Source organism: Ictidomys tridecemlineatus, chromosome 1 (genome assembly GCF_052094955.1).
Source record: "Ictidomys tridecemlineatus isolate mIctTri1 chromosome 1, mIctTri1.hap1, whole genome shotgun sequence".
Taxonomy (NCBI): Eukaryota; Metazoa; Chordata; class Mammalia; order Rodentia; family Sciuridae; genus Ictidomys; species Ictidomys tridecemlineatus.
The window spans coordinates 181,139,148-181,152,622 of NC_135477.1; the positions used below are offsets into that span (position 1 = coordinate 181,139,148).

The 13,475-nt window shown below is 49.2% G+C and overlaps 1 non-coding gene across 1 annotated transcript; it reads left to right on the forward strand.

The window, feature by feature from the left end:
* Trnaa-agc (transfer RNA alanine (anticodon AGC)) lies at positions 1-73 on the forward strand. Its single transcript has one exon. It is a non-coding gene; the product is annotated as a tRNA-Ala (tRNA).
* The last annotated feature ends 13,402 nt before the right edge of the window (positions 74-13,475 follow it).

Here is a 13,475-nt window from a genome sequence, read left to right on the forward strand (position 1 = left end):
TGGGGTTGTGGTTCAGTGGTAGAACACTTGCCTAGCATGCATGAGGCCCTGGGTTCGATCCCCAGCACCACATAAAAATAAAACAAAATAAAAGTATTATGTCCATCTACAACTAAAAAAAAAAAAAAATTTAAAAACCTGGCCTCTGCACTTAGGGCCTGCTATCTTTCTAGCCTCATCTCTGTCTCTACGTGAATCTTTACATACTTCACCGAATTGGAAGGACATTCAACTGAGATGAGAGGAATGGTTCCTTACCACCTGTTGCTTTTGCTCTGTTGAGTCAACTAGAGGCTGTGGACCCTGCTAACCTCACCTACGGACACATCAAATCCACAGACTCCCATCTCTAAACACATATCTTCTAAGAAGCCTTCCCAGAGTTATCCTCCCTTGGACTGTGCAACGAATCTTGTTTCCTCTCTTGAGTTTTTATGGGCTCCTTAAGAGTTCAGCTTTTATTTTTTTCCGAAATCTTTATAATTCTAAGATTTCCAGATAAACAATTCCAGAGATACTTGTCTCAGAACAAATTAATAAATTTTTATTGCTGGACAATGAAATGTACCTGGATCCTTTGAGATAGGCCAGTGACAAGTGGCATGTGGCTAAGCAAGAGCAGCCACTAACAGAGTTCTAAGACACTGACGCACCGCACACTCGACCACTTCAGAATTCACAGAAGTGCATGAGCTTTGGTTTCAACTCTCCAAAACTGTGACTGAATGAACCTCTTTTCTCCACTACCCAACTTCAGGTATTTTGTTATAGGAATGGAAAAAAGACTAATAAAGAGGATAGATTTGATTGTGCCTGGCCATCATCTATCTATTCCCCTTTTTTTCTCAAAAAATAACACCTCCATTCTTCCTGTCTGAGAAGTGTTCCTCCTCCAGAGGTAGTCAGAGGGGTTGATCACACTCACACTCTGTGATGGACATAAGACCAGGTCTTAAATGACTATCATATTTTATTCTCCTGCCACAGGGACTGGATCATGGTGGGAACTATGATTCACACGTGGCCCATGAGAGCTCTTCCTGGGATTTTTGTTGAATAAGCCTTTCTCCTTCTGCAGATTGCTAATCTGCTACAATATAAGCCTGGTGCTGCTAGAGGTCTTCCCTGCAAGATCAAGGGCAAGGTGGATGAGGAGGAAGTCTGTAAGAGCGAGGTCGATCTCAGGAAGAGAAAGAAGGGCCTAATAACGTCATCACTGGACACCTGGATTCCGATGATCCTGGGCTCCAGAGCTGTCCTTAGACCTCTCTGATACTGTAAACCAGACACATCTGTTTCCACGTCAACGGAGTCCCTCTGAGAACCGCTGGAGAAGCCGCCGGAAGTCCTGTGTGTGGTTGCTTAGAGGCACTGGACAGCTGCTCAGACCGCCAGAACCAGAGGGGACACGGCTCAGGGAGCAGGAGCTTTGAGGAGGCCTTTCCAAAGCCACTTTTTTCCTTGGGGACTTTGCTGATTCCAAGTGCAAGGAAAGAGGATGAAAACCCAGACGTTTCCTGGGCAGAGTTCACTGCTGAGGAACAGAGAAACCAACAAACTGCCAAATTTTCAAGCTTAACAGAAAGCCTTTTGAGAGCAGAGTGGTATTTTCAGAAATTTCAGAGTGCTGGGGAGACAAGGAGTGGCATTTCAGGGCCGACACGGGAGGGGTCCAGGAATGCGCCAATCTCCCAACTGGACATCACAGAGCACCAGAAGCCAGCGGAGCAGCTCAACTCAGCAGGGTGGGAGGAGGCTAAGGGACAGCCCCACACTAGCCATCTGCCAGACCCAGGAAAAGGCAAATGAGCTCTCTCTGAAAGAAGATCACATCATCTGGAGATGCTATAATTTTTTATATGTGATGTCTGATATTTAATCAAGAGTTACTAGGCATGCCAAGAAATAGGACCATATGACTAAAAACCAAGTGAAATAATCATCAAGAGAAACAGTTATGGGAGGAATAAATCCCTGCTCTTTGGCTCAAGTCGCTCGAAGGTGGGTTTCTATCACTCGTGATAGAAAGATTCCTAACTGACATGCTCAGAACTGTCCACATAATACTGACCCAGGACAGAAGAGGCTGGACACCTGAGGCATTTTCAGGAAGCAGGTTTATTGATTGCAGTCGGTCCAGAGGTCTATTGGATAGCCTAGAACATTCTCCAGACAATGAGTCTAGAAATTCTTTGAACTTTACGCCCAGTGGGAGGAAGGGCTTGGAGGTTTACATAAAAATAATTTTTTTTCCTTGAGTTCCCAGAAAGTGCTTTTTAGGCTAGACACAGGTCTTATAAGTCTTTACCAAGAAAACAGAGATAATATCTTTTTTGTACAACAAGCTTACGGACCCCAACTCTGTCACAATGTTGTAGGGACAAACGAGGCAAAGCACCGAAGATAGCAGGAAACAGTTTTATTTGGCTGCAGCCAGGTTCAGAGGGTACAGCTTTTGCTATAATCAATCAATCCCCTGAACCCCAAGTTCAGGGAGTTTCAGAGTTTTATACCCAGCATGTAAGGGGAGGGGCTCAGAAGTTCATAATCTGCAGAAGTTAATTGTTCTGGGCAAGTTAACCCTTCAAGGACAACACCTGAGAAGGGGAGAACTTCTTCTCCCCTCTCCTTCCCCTGCCAGCTGTTACCATGGAGCTCATTTGTAACTTATCTTAAAAATGTAGAGGTCTCTGTGAAGCCCCCACTCAAGGCCAGAGGCCTTGTTTGTACATTTCTTCAAAGTACTATACTTGATATGTTTGTAAAAACTAGTAAGGGGGTGTCCAGCACCTGGAGTGCTGGTACCTTCTCGGCCAGTGGCCAGGTAAACAGGGTGACATGAAAATAGGAAGTTTGTCTACATTGGACTCTTTTTCAGAGACTCTTTTGCTGACAGTCCTAAAATCAGCCATGGTGAAGAGGGCTTTTCTATGGAGAAAGGGGTGCCACTTGAACACCTTGTGTGTGCAAACCTGGCATTTACAAAAGGAGGAAACCATCAACAACCACAATTCCCTCTGCAAAAATTCTGCCTGTGGATATTTTTTGTAAGAATCTTCTGACAAGAGGAGAAGCTTAATTTTGGCAAGGGTCTTCTGGGTGGGGGGTCTCTGGCACCACAGCAGCACCTGGACCACGGCTTTCCCTCAGGCTTCATCCTGGTTTGGATGTTTGAACTCTCACGTGCTCATTGTTGATTAAGATACTACTGAGCTTCTGTAACAAGGGGCCACATAGCTGCCTTCCTGTGGTCTTAGCCCATCTGGGCTGTTATCACGATCGCCTAAGACCAGGTAGCTTGTAAACAACAGCAAGTCCAAGATCAAGGAACCCGGAGATCCCTCACAGCTGCCATCTTGCTGCATTCCCACATAGCAGAAGGACAAATAAGCCTCCTCCAGCTTCTTTACAAAGCCACTGACCCCTTTTCAAGGGCTCTCCCCTTATGACCTAGCCACCTCCAAAAGTCTCCATCCCTTAATACTACAAGGAAGACTGAATTTTGAAGGGACACACAGACCTAGAACATGGCTCCTGTCTTTCAGCACAACAGCAATAACAGCTGGCAATTGTACGGAACTCGACGAACTGCTGCATACACATACCCAATGGCCAAAGTCATATGGAATTCTTGGGGGAGCATTGGTATCTCATGTCACAAATGCGTAGAACTGTGTGACATGTCTTGAGTGTCCTGAGCATGCCATGTGAGGGATGAGACTGCCCAGGCATGTGCAGAGGTGGCAGAGTGGGGTCTGGAACCACTTCTTGACCCCCTGAGTTCTGGAGCTAGCGCCAACCTTCAACTCCCATACCCCAAAGTATTCATCTGTCCTCCAGGGCTGTGCTTCTTGCCCGGGACCCTTCTTGACTTCCTTCAGAACATATCCAGTCTACACGTCCCAGACTTTCAGAGGTCCCCAAGAGCGGGGTCCGCATTCCCATTTCTGTGGATCCACTCACACCTTGGAATTCCACGTAAACTTCATGTCAGTGTTTGAATTGCATTGCCAGCACACAGAGTCACACCGGGTTCAGTGACCCCAAATTTTAGGAGTCCCGTCTTGGAGCCAGGCTGGGGGAGAGGCTACACAGGCCCGCCTCAGCAGGCTTCCATTTTGGAAGGACTTCATTTGAACATGAACCTTCAAAGCCTGATCCAAGGCAGAGACAAATTTCAGGCATCAGGGACGGGCCGATTCAGAGGCCAGCTTGAAATGCAACATTTTGCTTCTTTTAATAAAATAATATCAATCCTGATGAAGCCTGGGGCTTTTATAACCCACGATTCCCGATTGTATGATCCCGAAAGGTCAAAAGTTTTGTTCGGGTTCAACGGTCAGTGCCTGGTCCCTTCTTTTTCTCGCTCCAAGGCACAGCTAGGACTTCAAGTTTAGAGTCTGTGACCGCGGGCGTCCGCTCCTCCTCCAGGGGGCGGAGTCAGCATGGTGGGGGCGGGGCTGCATCCTGGACACGCCCCTTTCTCCCTCCCTCTGGTAGTTCCTCTTCCAGAGCCTGCGCCCGCCCCACAGGCAGCCCCTCGGAGGACCCCTCCCGAGGCTCCTAAGGCACGGAAGGGTGGCAACCCAGCAGAGAGCCACAGAGGGTGCTGACAACCCCGCCTCCTGCCGCCAGGCGCTGGAGAATTACTAATCAAGTGCAGCTGGCCCGAGCGGGGCCAGGACACATGCGTGCGCACACACCTTCACACACACATCCCCGTGTTCCGAGGATGCCTGCCGCCAATTTCTTGCCTGGCAAGCCAGAAACATTTCAGTGGTTTATAAATATGGTCCCAATTCGTCCTAGGACGCTTCTCAGGTTCAAGCCCCTCGTGTCAGGTGCTCCCGGGGTGTGGGTCTGTCTCCATCCACAGCCCGCTCGGCCAGCCTCCCGCCCCAGCAGGAGCGCAGTCCTCGGCCCCAAACATCTGAGCTGGGCAGCCTCGCGGGCTGCGTCAGTCAAGTCTTGATTTGTTCTTTTTTCTCTCATGTTATTGAAATGTTATTTTTTCCACTCCTACACCACCGCCCCTCGCCCCTCCCAAATCAGCCTGTTGGAAAAGATGTTTATTTTGCTTTTTCTTGGCAACGTTTAACATCAGACAAGTGCATCCCTGAAGCAGACAGTATATTCTTGGGGCATACATTCGAGATCCTGGTTGATTAGAATTACAAATTTGTCACGCAGTCCTGGCCAATTTGGAATTTGGCGGCCTGACATCATGTTTTGTGTCCTCCTGGCCTTGCCAGCGGCTGCGAGGATGGTCGAGGGATGGGGGGCTTTCTTCAGGAATCAGTTAGGATTTCATAAATAGCTGGCCGTGCCTTCAAAGGCGCCTGCTCTCTAACACGAGATAATGTATGTTTCCTTTCTACTTACTTGGAGTAGGTCACATTGGGAGCCACCCAAGTTCACTTTTAAATCATTTCTCCGCATGCCAGACGTGGCTTTTGAAGTCCTCCGCACCAACCCGCAAGGAAGTCGGCGCCCGTGGCCCCACTGTGTGCCCGCCGCCCATAACAGGAAGCTGTCGGGGCTGGGTGGGCGCGGGCGGGTGGAGCAGACCCGCGGGCCCAGTGCCACCAGGCGGAAAATCATCTGACGTGTCCTCGGTGGGCGCGTCTGGAGCAGCGGCAGGTCAGATGTCACCCTGGCCTCCAAGTCTCCACACGCCTTTCTGGTCTGCCCTGTTGGCCTTCAGACGACGCCCATGGCGTAACAGCAGGCACCTTCAAAGTGCAGGCCACAGGAAATCACATTTGAAGTGCCTGGCGTGGAGGGTATTTTTATACCGTTCACTTTTTCCCTTTTCTTTTCATCTGTTTTCTGCATTTTTTCACTTTGCTTTTTCTTCTTGATTTATTGTTGTATTATTCTATTTTTAAAACAAGACATACTTTCCCATCAGACTCTTTAATATAACTCATATGAAAATTAGAGATGGGTGGACCTCAGACCAGGCAGGGGCTGGATTCGGCAGGAATCGACTTCCCCAGGCGCAAAAGCCGATCTGAGTCTGTGCCAGAAGCTGCCGCCTGGGGTTCGGGGCAAGGACTGGCTGCTGATTCCTGATCCAGCCTGAGCCAGGTTTCCAGGCAGGACAGACCCATGAGGGCAGGGGCACAGGGGTCCTTTCTGCGGCTCTTCTGCATTTAAGGAGGCTAGCTCAACCCCCAAAGCCAGAAAGGCTTTAGCTAAAATCCCTGGTGATCCTGTGACCTGGGAGAGCTTCTTTAATTCCCTGTGCTGCAGGTATCTGTAAAATCTGAATGAGATTCATCCACCCTCTATCTGCAGTTTCTATACCCACGGATCCTACCAACCTGGGATCAAAAAGATTCAGGGGGAAAAAAAATTGTATTGTGCTAATTGAATACAGATTTTTTTTCCCTCTGGTCATGATTCCCTAAATTATACAGTATGAGAGCTATTTACATAGCATTTATACTGTGCTAGGCATCATAAGTCACCTAGAGATGATCTCAAGCCTGCAGGAGGATGTGCAGGGGTTCTCTGCAGATACTGGGCTATTTCAATAGAAGGGACTTGAGCGTCCATGGATTCGGTATCTGTCAGGGGTTCTGAATCAACCTTCTCTGGATAACAAAGGATCACTACTTTTGTTCTAGAGTTGAAAAAATTCAAGACACAGGCCTGGCTGTGTAGTTCAGTGGTAGAACACTTGCCTGGCTTTCATCCCTAACACACACACACACATTAAAAAAAAAAAAAAAAGGAGGAGGAGGAAGAGGTTAGAGAAATTATTTTCTCAATAAAGTGGTAGCTAGTCTTGTAATTCTACAATCCATTCCTCCAGTCACTCTGAGTTCATCTCTTCTCCCAACTTTGAACTGAGGACTTATCACAGTCTCCTTTTTCTTTTTATTGTGTGCATGTGTCTGTGTGCTACCTATTATGTATTTCCTATAGACATTTACAAATAAGCAATCAAACAGCAAAGTTGGAGAAATTGCAAAGGGCCCACTGTGACCTGGCAGGTAAAAATCTCAGACTCTGAAGACCAAGACTTGGGCTCAGTGCCTGCTCCCTGAGTTAATGCACCCTTTTCAAGAAGCACTGAGTCCTGTAGCTGCTGGGGAGTTCACAAACAGCAGGACCAGCATGGCCCCTGCAGCAGGCCCTTCTTCTCCCCTTGGGTTCAGCCTCAGATGGCAGACGTGTCCACACCATCTCAAACGCACCTCCAGCTTGCAGGTGCTGCCTACCAGGTGCATGCTGCTTCCTACCCCAAGAGACTTTCTGACCTCAGAAGTGCCCTGGGAGGCCTTCTGCAAATGCAGCATAGAGGTGTAGAACTAACCCTTGGGGGTTCCCCTACACCAGCAGGGGCAGGGGTCAGGGAAACCAGTGGACAACCCTCCAGCCACCTGTCCCTTGGGTAGACAAACAAGAGAGACACACAGTGGTCCCCCTTACTCTGTTTTGTTTTCCAAAGTTTCAATTATTCCAGGTCAACAGTAAAAATATTAAATGGAGCTGGGCACAGTGGCTTATGCCTGTAATCCCAGCAGCTCAGGAGGCTGAGGCAGGAGGATTGCAAGTTCAAAGCCAGCCTCAGCAACTTAGCAAGACCCTAAGCAACTCAGTGAGACCCTGTCTCTAAATAATATGCAAAATAGGGCTGGGGATGTGGCTCAATGGTCAAGAGCCCCTGAGTTCAATCTTCAGCCTCCCCCAAAAAAAATTAAATGGAAAACTGCAGAAAAAAATCGATACATACGTTTTTAATTGTGCATCTTTCCGAGTAGTTGGACTAAGCCTTGTGCCTTGGGCACAGCACATTCTTTGTACAGTATATCCATCAAGCATGTTAAATTGATGGATTTTAGTTATATTTTTAAAACCTAACTTGTTGCTTTTAATGGGTGGTAGGGATCCAGCTTATTTGCCCAGTTTTCAAGGCAGGAGAAATAAAGAATCAAGCATGCCTTATGTATTTCCTATAGACACTTACAAATAAGCAATCAAACAGCAAGTTAGGGCAAGCATGTCCTTGAGAATCATTCCAGCCAGTACAGGAAAACAAAAACAGCATGGCAGTACTTGGCCATCACCATTTTTGGGGGGGGGCAATGACTCCATAGATCTAGCATTGACCAGCAATTGCTGCCAACATAACAAAAAAAATTAAAAATTTAAAAAGATACTGTGTCTCCTGATGAAAGGCATATACTCCCAGCTCCGTCCTGCTGAAGGGATCGGACTTGAATCTGATCAAGCCTCTGACAGCTGCCAATTCACAGGAAATATAAGGAAGAGAGAAGCATGTACAAAGAGAGTGCAATGGGAAATCCCAAGTGTGGGAGAAGAGACAGGTCAACTGATTCAGATTCTTGAACCCAAAATGATAGGATAAAGAAAAGGAAGGAGGGAAGCCTTACAGATAAGAGACATAAAAGAAATGTCAAGTCTTCAATAAATGAACAAACCAAATTAGAGCGTCTAGCTAGCTTAGTCTCCTTTCTGTTGCTTTAACAAACCACCAGAGGCAGGGTGATTTATAAAGAAGAGAAGCTGATTGGGCTCACAGTTCTGGAGCCTGAGAAGTTTAGAAACATGGTGCTGGCCTCTGCTGGCCTTCTGGGGGGCCTGTGCTGCATCCTATCTCGCATGGCAAGACAGAGCCAGCAGGCTACCTGGGCCTCTTCCTCTTCTTACAGAGCCACTAGTGCCATCTTGGGTCCCACCCCCCATGGCCTCATCCAATCCTAATCACCCCAAGAGTCCCCACCTCCAAAGGCCACAAATGTATGAACTGGATGATTCGGTTTTCAACACATTAATTTCTGGGGACACATTCACGCCATGGCTTTAGGGTGGCACACTTGGGTGATAAAACCCTAAGGAGAAAGGAAGAAGGGATTGCCAAAGAGTTGGGACACTGGCTTCTTGGAGGGTGAAGGAGGCGGGAGGAGGGAACTCTAGGGGGCTGGCAGGATGTCCTGTCCACTTAACATCCTTCATTAGCATATACATTTGTGTGTGTGTATGTGTGGGTGTGTGCGCGCACACACATGCATGAGTTTCTCCATTCGTATTTTAGTTTACAACTAAAAGTTTTTAAAAGTAAAAGCAAAGCGAGTGTCTTGGGCAGAGCAGTACTCAGATATAGACCGTGTTGGCCAGGGTGACTGACAGACCCATCAAGAACCTGGAATAAAAGTCGGTTTCTCAAGCAAAGGCCTCCTCTGTTTTCATGCACCTTGAGTCTGCAACATGAGCCACGCTTGGCCTGCAGTAGTTGCTCAGTAAAAATGAGCTGAAGAGACAGGCAAAGCCCCGTATGATCAAGAAAACCTTGGGCAGCACCTGGCACATAGTGGGTACTTGGAAAAATATCTGTAGGAAGAAAAAGAAGGACGGAGGGAGGGAAGAAGGAGAAATATTATGGGTCAAAATGAATGCATGGGTGAGCAGCCGGGCTTCTTAGTATTATGAATGATGTTTTCAAAGGGCACGGAGATGAGTAGTTTGGGTTGACAAATACATATTTATCTTACTTCACCATGGAGCCAACTGACCTAGTCCAACTATACTGATTTCAGAAGCAGAAAAATTAAACTTGCTTATCCTGAAAAGAAGTGAATACGTATGCAAAAGTACTCTTTTTCATTCAACCACACACACATATGCAGACACATATGTGTACACACACACATGCACACACACATGTACCCTCTCCCCTTAGTTGTGTAGGGTCTCCGACTTCCAGAAAATAGGCATTCCTTTCTGCTTGGAAAACTGTCTCATCTGTTCAGGGAATACTGGCCCTTTCCTTGGACTCCAAAAAGTATTTTATCCATTAAAATCTAACCAGGGTGTAGTAACCATAAAACCCAGCCACTCTGTTAGGAAGACGGATATCCTCAAAGATTTATGTCTGGCCGTCTCAAAGAAAATGTGTAAGATACAGTTTTCTCAGAGACTTCCTGGCTGTGCTCCACCCCACACAGAATGTCTGTTTGTACAAACCTCAGATCAGAATTCAGGAAGGGTTAAGGGAAGCCTTTCCCAACCACAAGTTCTGTCTGCTCACCACCCTCTTGACCGTTTGGAATGAATTAACCAGTCCCTAACCAGCCCACGACCCATCCCCAGCTGGAACTAACCAACCTCTTTGCTGCAAATGATCCAACCATTTAGGGTCTCAGATCCCACCCAGACTGGGGGGCGGGGGGTAGATCAGAAATGACATTCAGGTCACCTGCCTGTCCCCATAAACCTGGCGCTTAATGATAACACCCGGCGTGTCCAGGACATGGTGGAGACCGTTGGAAACATCAGACTGCGGGAAGGGGCGGAGAAGGAGGTACGACTATTTTGAATGAACCTGAAAGAAAATACTTCCCGAACCTTCCTTCCGAAGGCAATTTCGGTTCCAACTTTTCATAAGGTTGGAAAAAGTTAAGCAAACGAGAAGTATAGACACTTGTTTATAGAAGGTTTTTCTCTTTAATTGCTGTTTTTGTTTCATGAAAGAAAAATCTCATAAAATAAGAGCTCATCTGGGGTTCGGCGAGGAGAGGCCTGGCCAGCCCGGGAGCCCCGAAGGCGCGGCCTGTGTGTGTTTCCACCGTGGGCCGCGCGTTCCCACCCTCCGCCCTGCTCTGCGCACGTCTGAGGCTGCCTTCAGCATCCGCACTGCGAACCTTCAGGGCTGGCGAACGTTCCAGACAAGTGGTTTTTTAGGGAGCCAACTTCTGGTTTGACTCTTTGATTGGAAAAGTATCTATTTCACGCGGGGCGATAGGCCCCTGGACGGTTCTCACCAGAAAAGCCATAAACCCATGCTTGAAATGCCAGCCGCAAGTAGGGAATTCTTTTGGTTTGCCTTCAAGGACTCAAAACATTGCAAAGGTCTTCTCTTTGGCAGAGAGTAGCCTGGCGTGGAGAGTTGGCTGGGGCATGTGTGGGAAGAGGCAGACGTGGGAACCAAGAGACCTGGGTTCGAATCCCAGTTCTGCAATTAGCAAGTCAGTCCTGACCTCCGAGAGGCCTCTGCTTCTCCTGGGTGTCGCTATCCATTCATAGAATGGGGACATTGGTCTCAGCCCCCCTTCCCAGACACAGCAGGGGCTTAATTACTAGTGGTTCCAATCCACCACCCCACCAGGATGGAGGTGTGATGGACACACAGCCTCTCTGAGGTCACCGAATACTTTCCGTCCACGTTAGTTAATCTGATCAGCCCTGGAACCCACACAGCCCCAGACAGAAGGTGTTTCCCCTACATAGGAGTGGTGTCCTGCGGAGACTGACCAAAAAACTGCACAGGGGGTGTCCACAAACAATCCAAGGCATTGCGGTCAGGTAACTAAATGGGGAGGAAGATCCAAGGGTAGGGATCACAAGCCAAAGGCCTCCAAGGCTGGATGAGTAGCATGACTCTGCCTGGTGACCAGCACCCAGCAAGCCACACAAGAACTCATCCATTTAGCCAGACGCTCATCTTTTAGAAAGAGCCGGAAAGTCTGATTTAAGAGGGAAAGCTTAAATGAGTAGCATGGATGAGTAGCATGACTCTGCCTGCACCCAGCACCCAGCAAGCCACACAAGAACTCATCCATTTAGCCAGACGCTCATCTTTTAGAAAGAGCCGGAAAGTCTGATTTAAGAGGGAAAGCTTCACTCTTAAAATATTGACAACTGGGGTGGGGGGGAGTGTTCACCTCTGTGGTCCACATGGGTATGGAGAGGTCCTGTGGCTGGAGGACTAAGCCAAGGAGGGGCCCCTGCCAGACCTGAGTGGCCTGTGGCATTAAGAGCACCTCAGTGTGTGTTCACTGTGTGTGTGGCTTTTGGGGGCGGGGGTGGCTTCATAGTCATGGACGTGGTGACCAGTTCCTCTTCTGCTAAGCAGAGAGAAAACTGGCATCTATCAGAGGGTGAGGACTGAGATGGTCAGGCTTGGGAGACGGGGTGCAGCAGGAGCTCGGCCACACGGGCTGCTGTCATCCCACCATCTTGGCCGCTGTCATCACTATTGGTATTGACAGCAGAGACCAGCAGCACACAAGGCTCTGGTCCCCTCTACTCCGAGTCACCCCGACATGGACACATGGGCCTTGTGACATGGGTGACATATGGTCAGGCCTATTTTGCATATGGGGAAAGGGAAGCAGCACAGAACCACGAGGGAACCGGTGCAGGGCCACGCGAAGTGTCCAACAGCATTGGAACCGGGAGTGCTCGGCTCCACAGCTCACCCTCCACTGACCCACGGCTGGTGAGGGTGCCCTGGGTCCAGGCGTCCAGGCCCCTGGAAGCTCCTATCGGCTCCTCTCAGGCAGGCCCAGGGCACGCCATCCTTCCCTGCACCGCCCCACCCTCCGATCCCATCAAGGCTCCTTTGAGTTCAGTCTCTAGGCTCATCCGCAAAGCCCAGGAAGCATGATGGCCCCAGGAGAAGGTTTCCTGGTGTCCCTTATGAAACCCCAACCTGACATGCAGCTGTCGTGTCAGTGATCACTCTGTCTCCATTGCCAGGAACCCACGACGGCCAAGCAGAGAACCTGGCTCAGCCTTCAGGGGCCTGGATCTGGGCCACGGCTACACACCCACTGGGTTTTACGGACTTGGCCTGCAGCTTCTGACCCCTGGGACCGGGACAGGGATTCCACGCAGACTCTGGCCTCCTCCAGAGACTCCGACTACCCCTGGACCCCAGGAAAGAGGACACGGGTGTGGTCCGGGTGCAGAAGTCAGAACTGGGGCATCACAAATGAGCCCAGAAACATTCCAGAAAGGATGTTTTGATCTGTTTTGGAGCCAGTTCAATCCAGAGCATTGGATGCCAGGCCCAGATTCCAGGCCTTGGCCACGGCCATTTGATAGATGGCACTGAGCACTCAGTCTCTGCTAGGAAGGCCAGTGTCTGTGGCGCCATCACACGGGCTGCCCATCTAGGGGCCCTTGGCCATCTCTACTCAAATTCACATGTACCTAATTAGAAAGGGACGGAATCATCTGGAACATACAGAAGCCATGCTGCTCCCCCTGTCCTAGCACCAAGGACTGAGCATTTGGTCCCCTCCTCCCTTGGACTCTGCAGTCAGATGTCCCTCCTGGTGTGGGCATCTTGTGCCTCTGAGAGAAACTACTATTTAAGGATCCTTTTAGTTCAATATGTTCCTGTAACCACTTCAACTTGTGCTCAATGGAAGATACAGCAGTCTCCCTGGGCCCCAGGAAAAGGAGCAGGGCCGGGCTGGTCAGGAGATGACCTCCTCCCCTCGCCCACACACCTGCTCCAAGTGCTCCCTGAGAGGCGGGTCTGCAGGGAAGGCAGTGGGTATGGAGGACTTGGGCTCTGGGGTCGCAGGTGAGGCCCCTCAGCCCCAGCTCCCCATCTGGCAACAGGGGAGTCTAGATTTCTACCTCCCGGCGCTGCCACCATGATCCCCTGGGGAAGGAGCACACTGCTGCCCACCAACAGGCAGGGGATGGGGCTG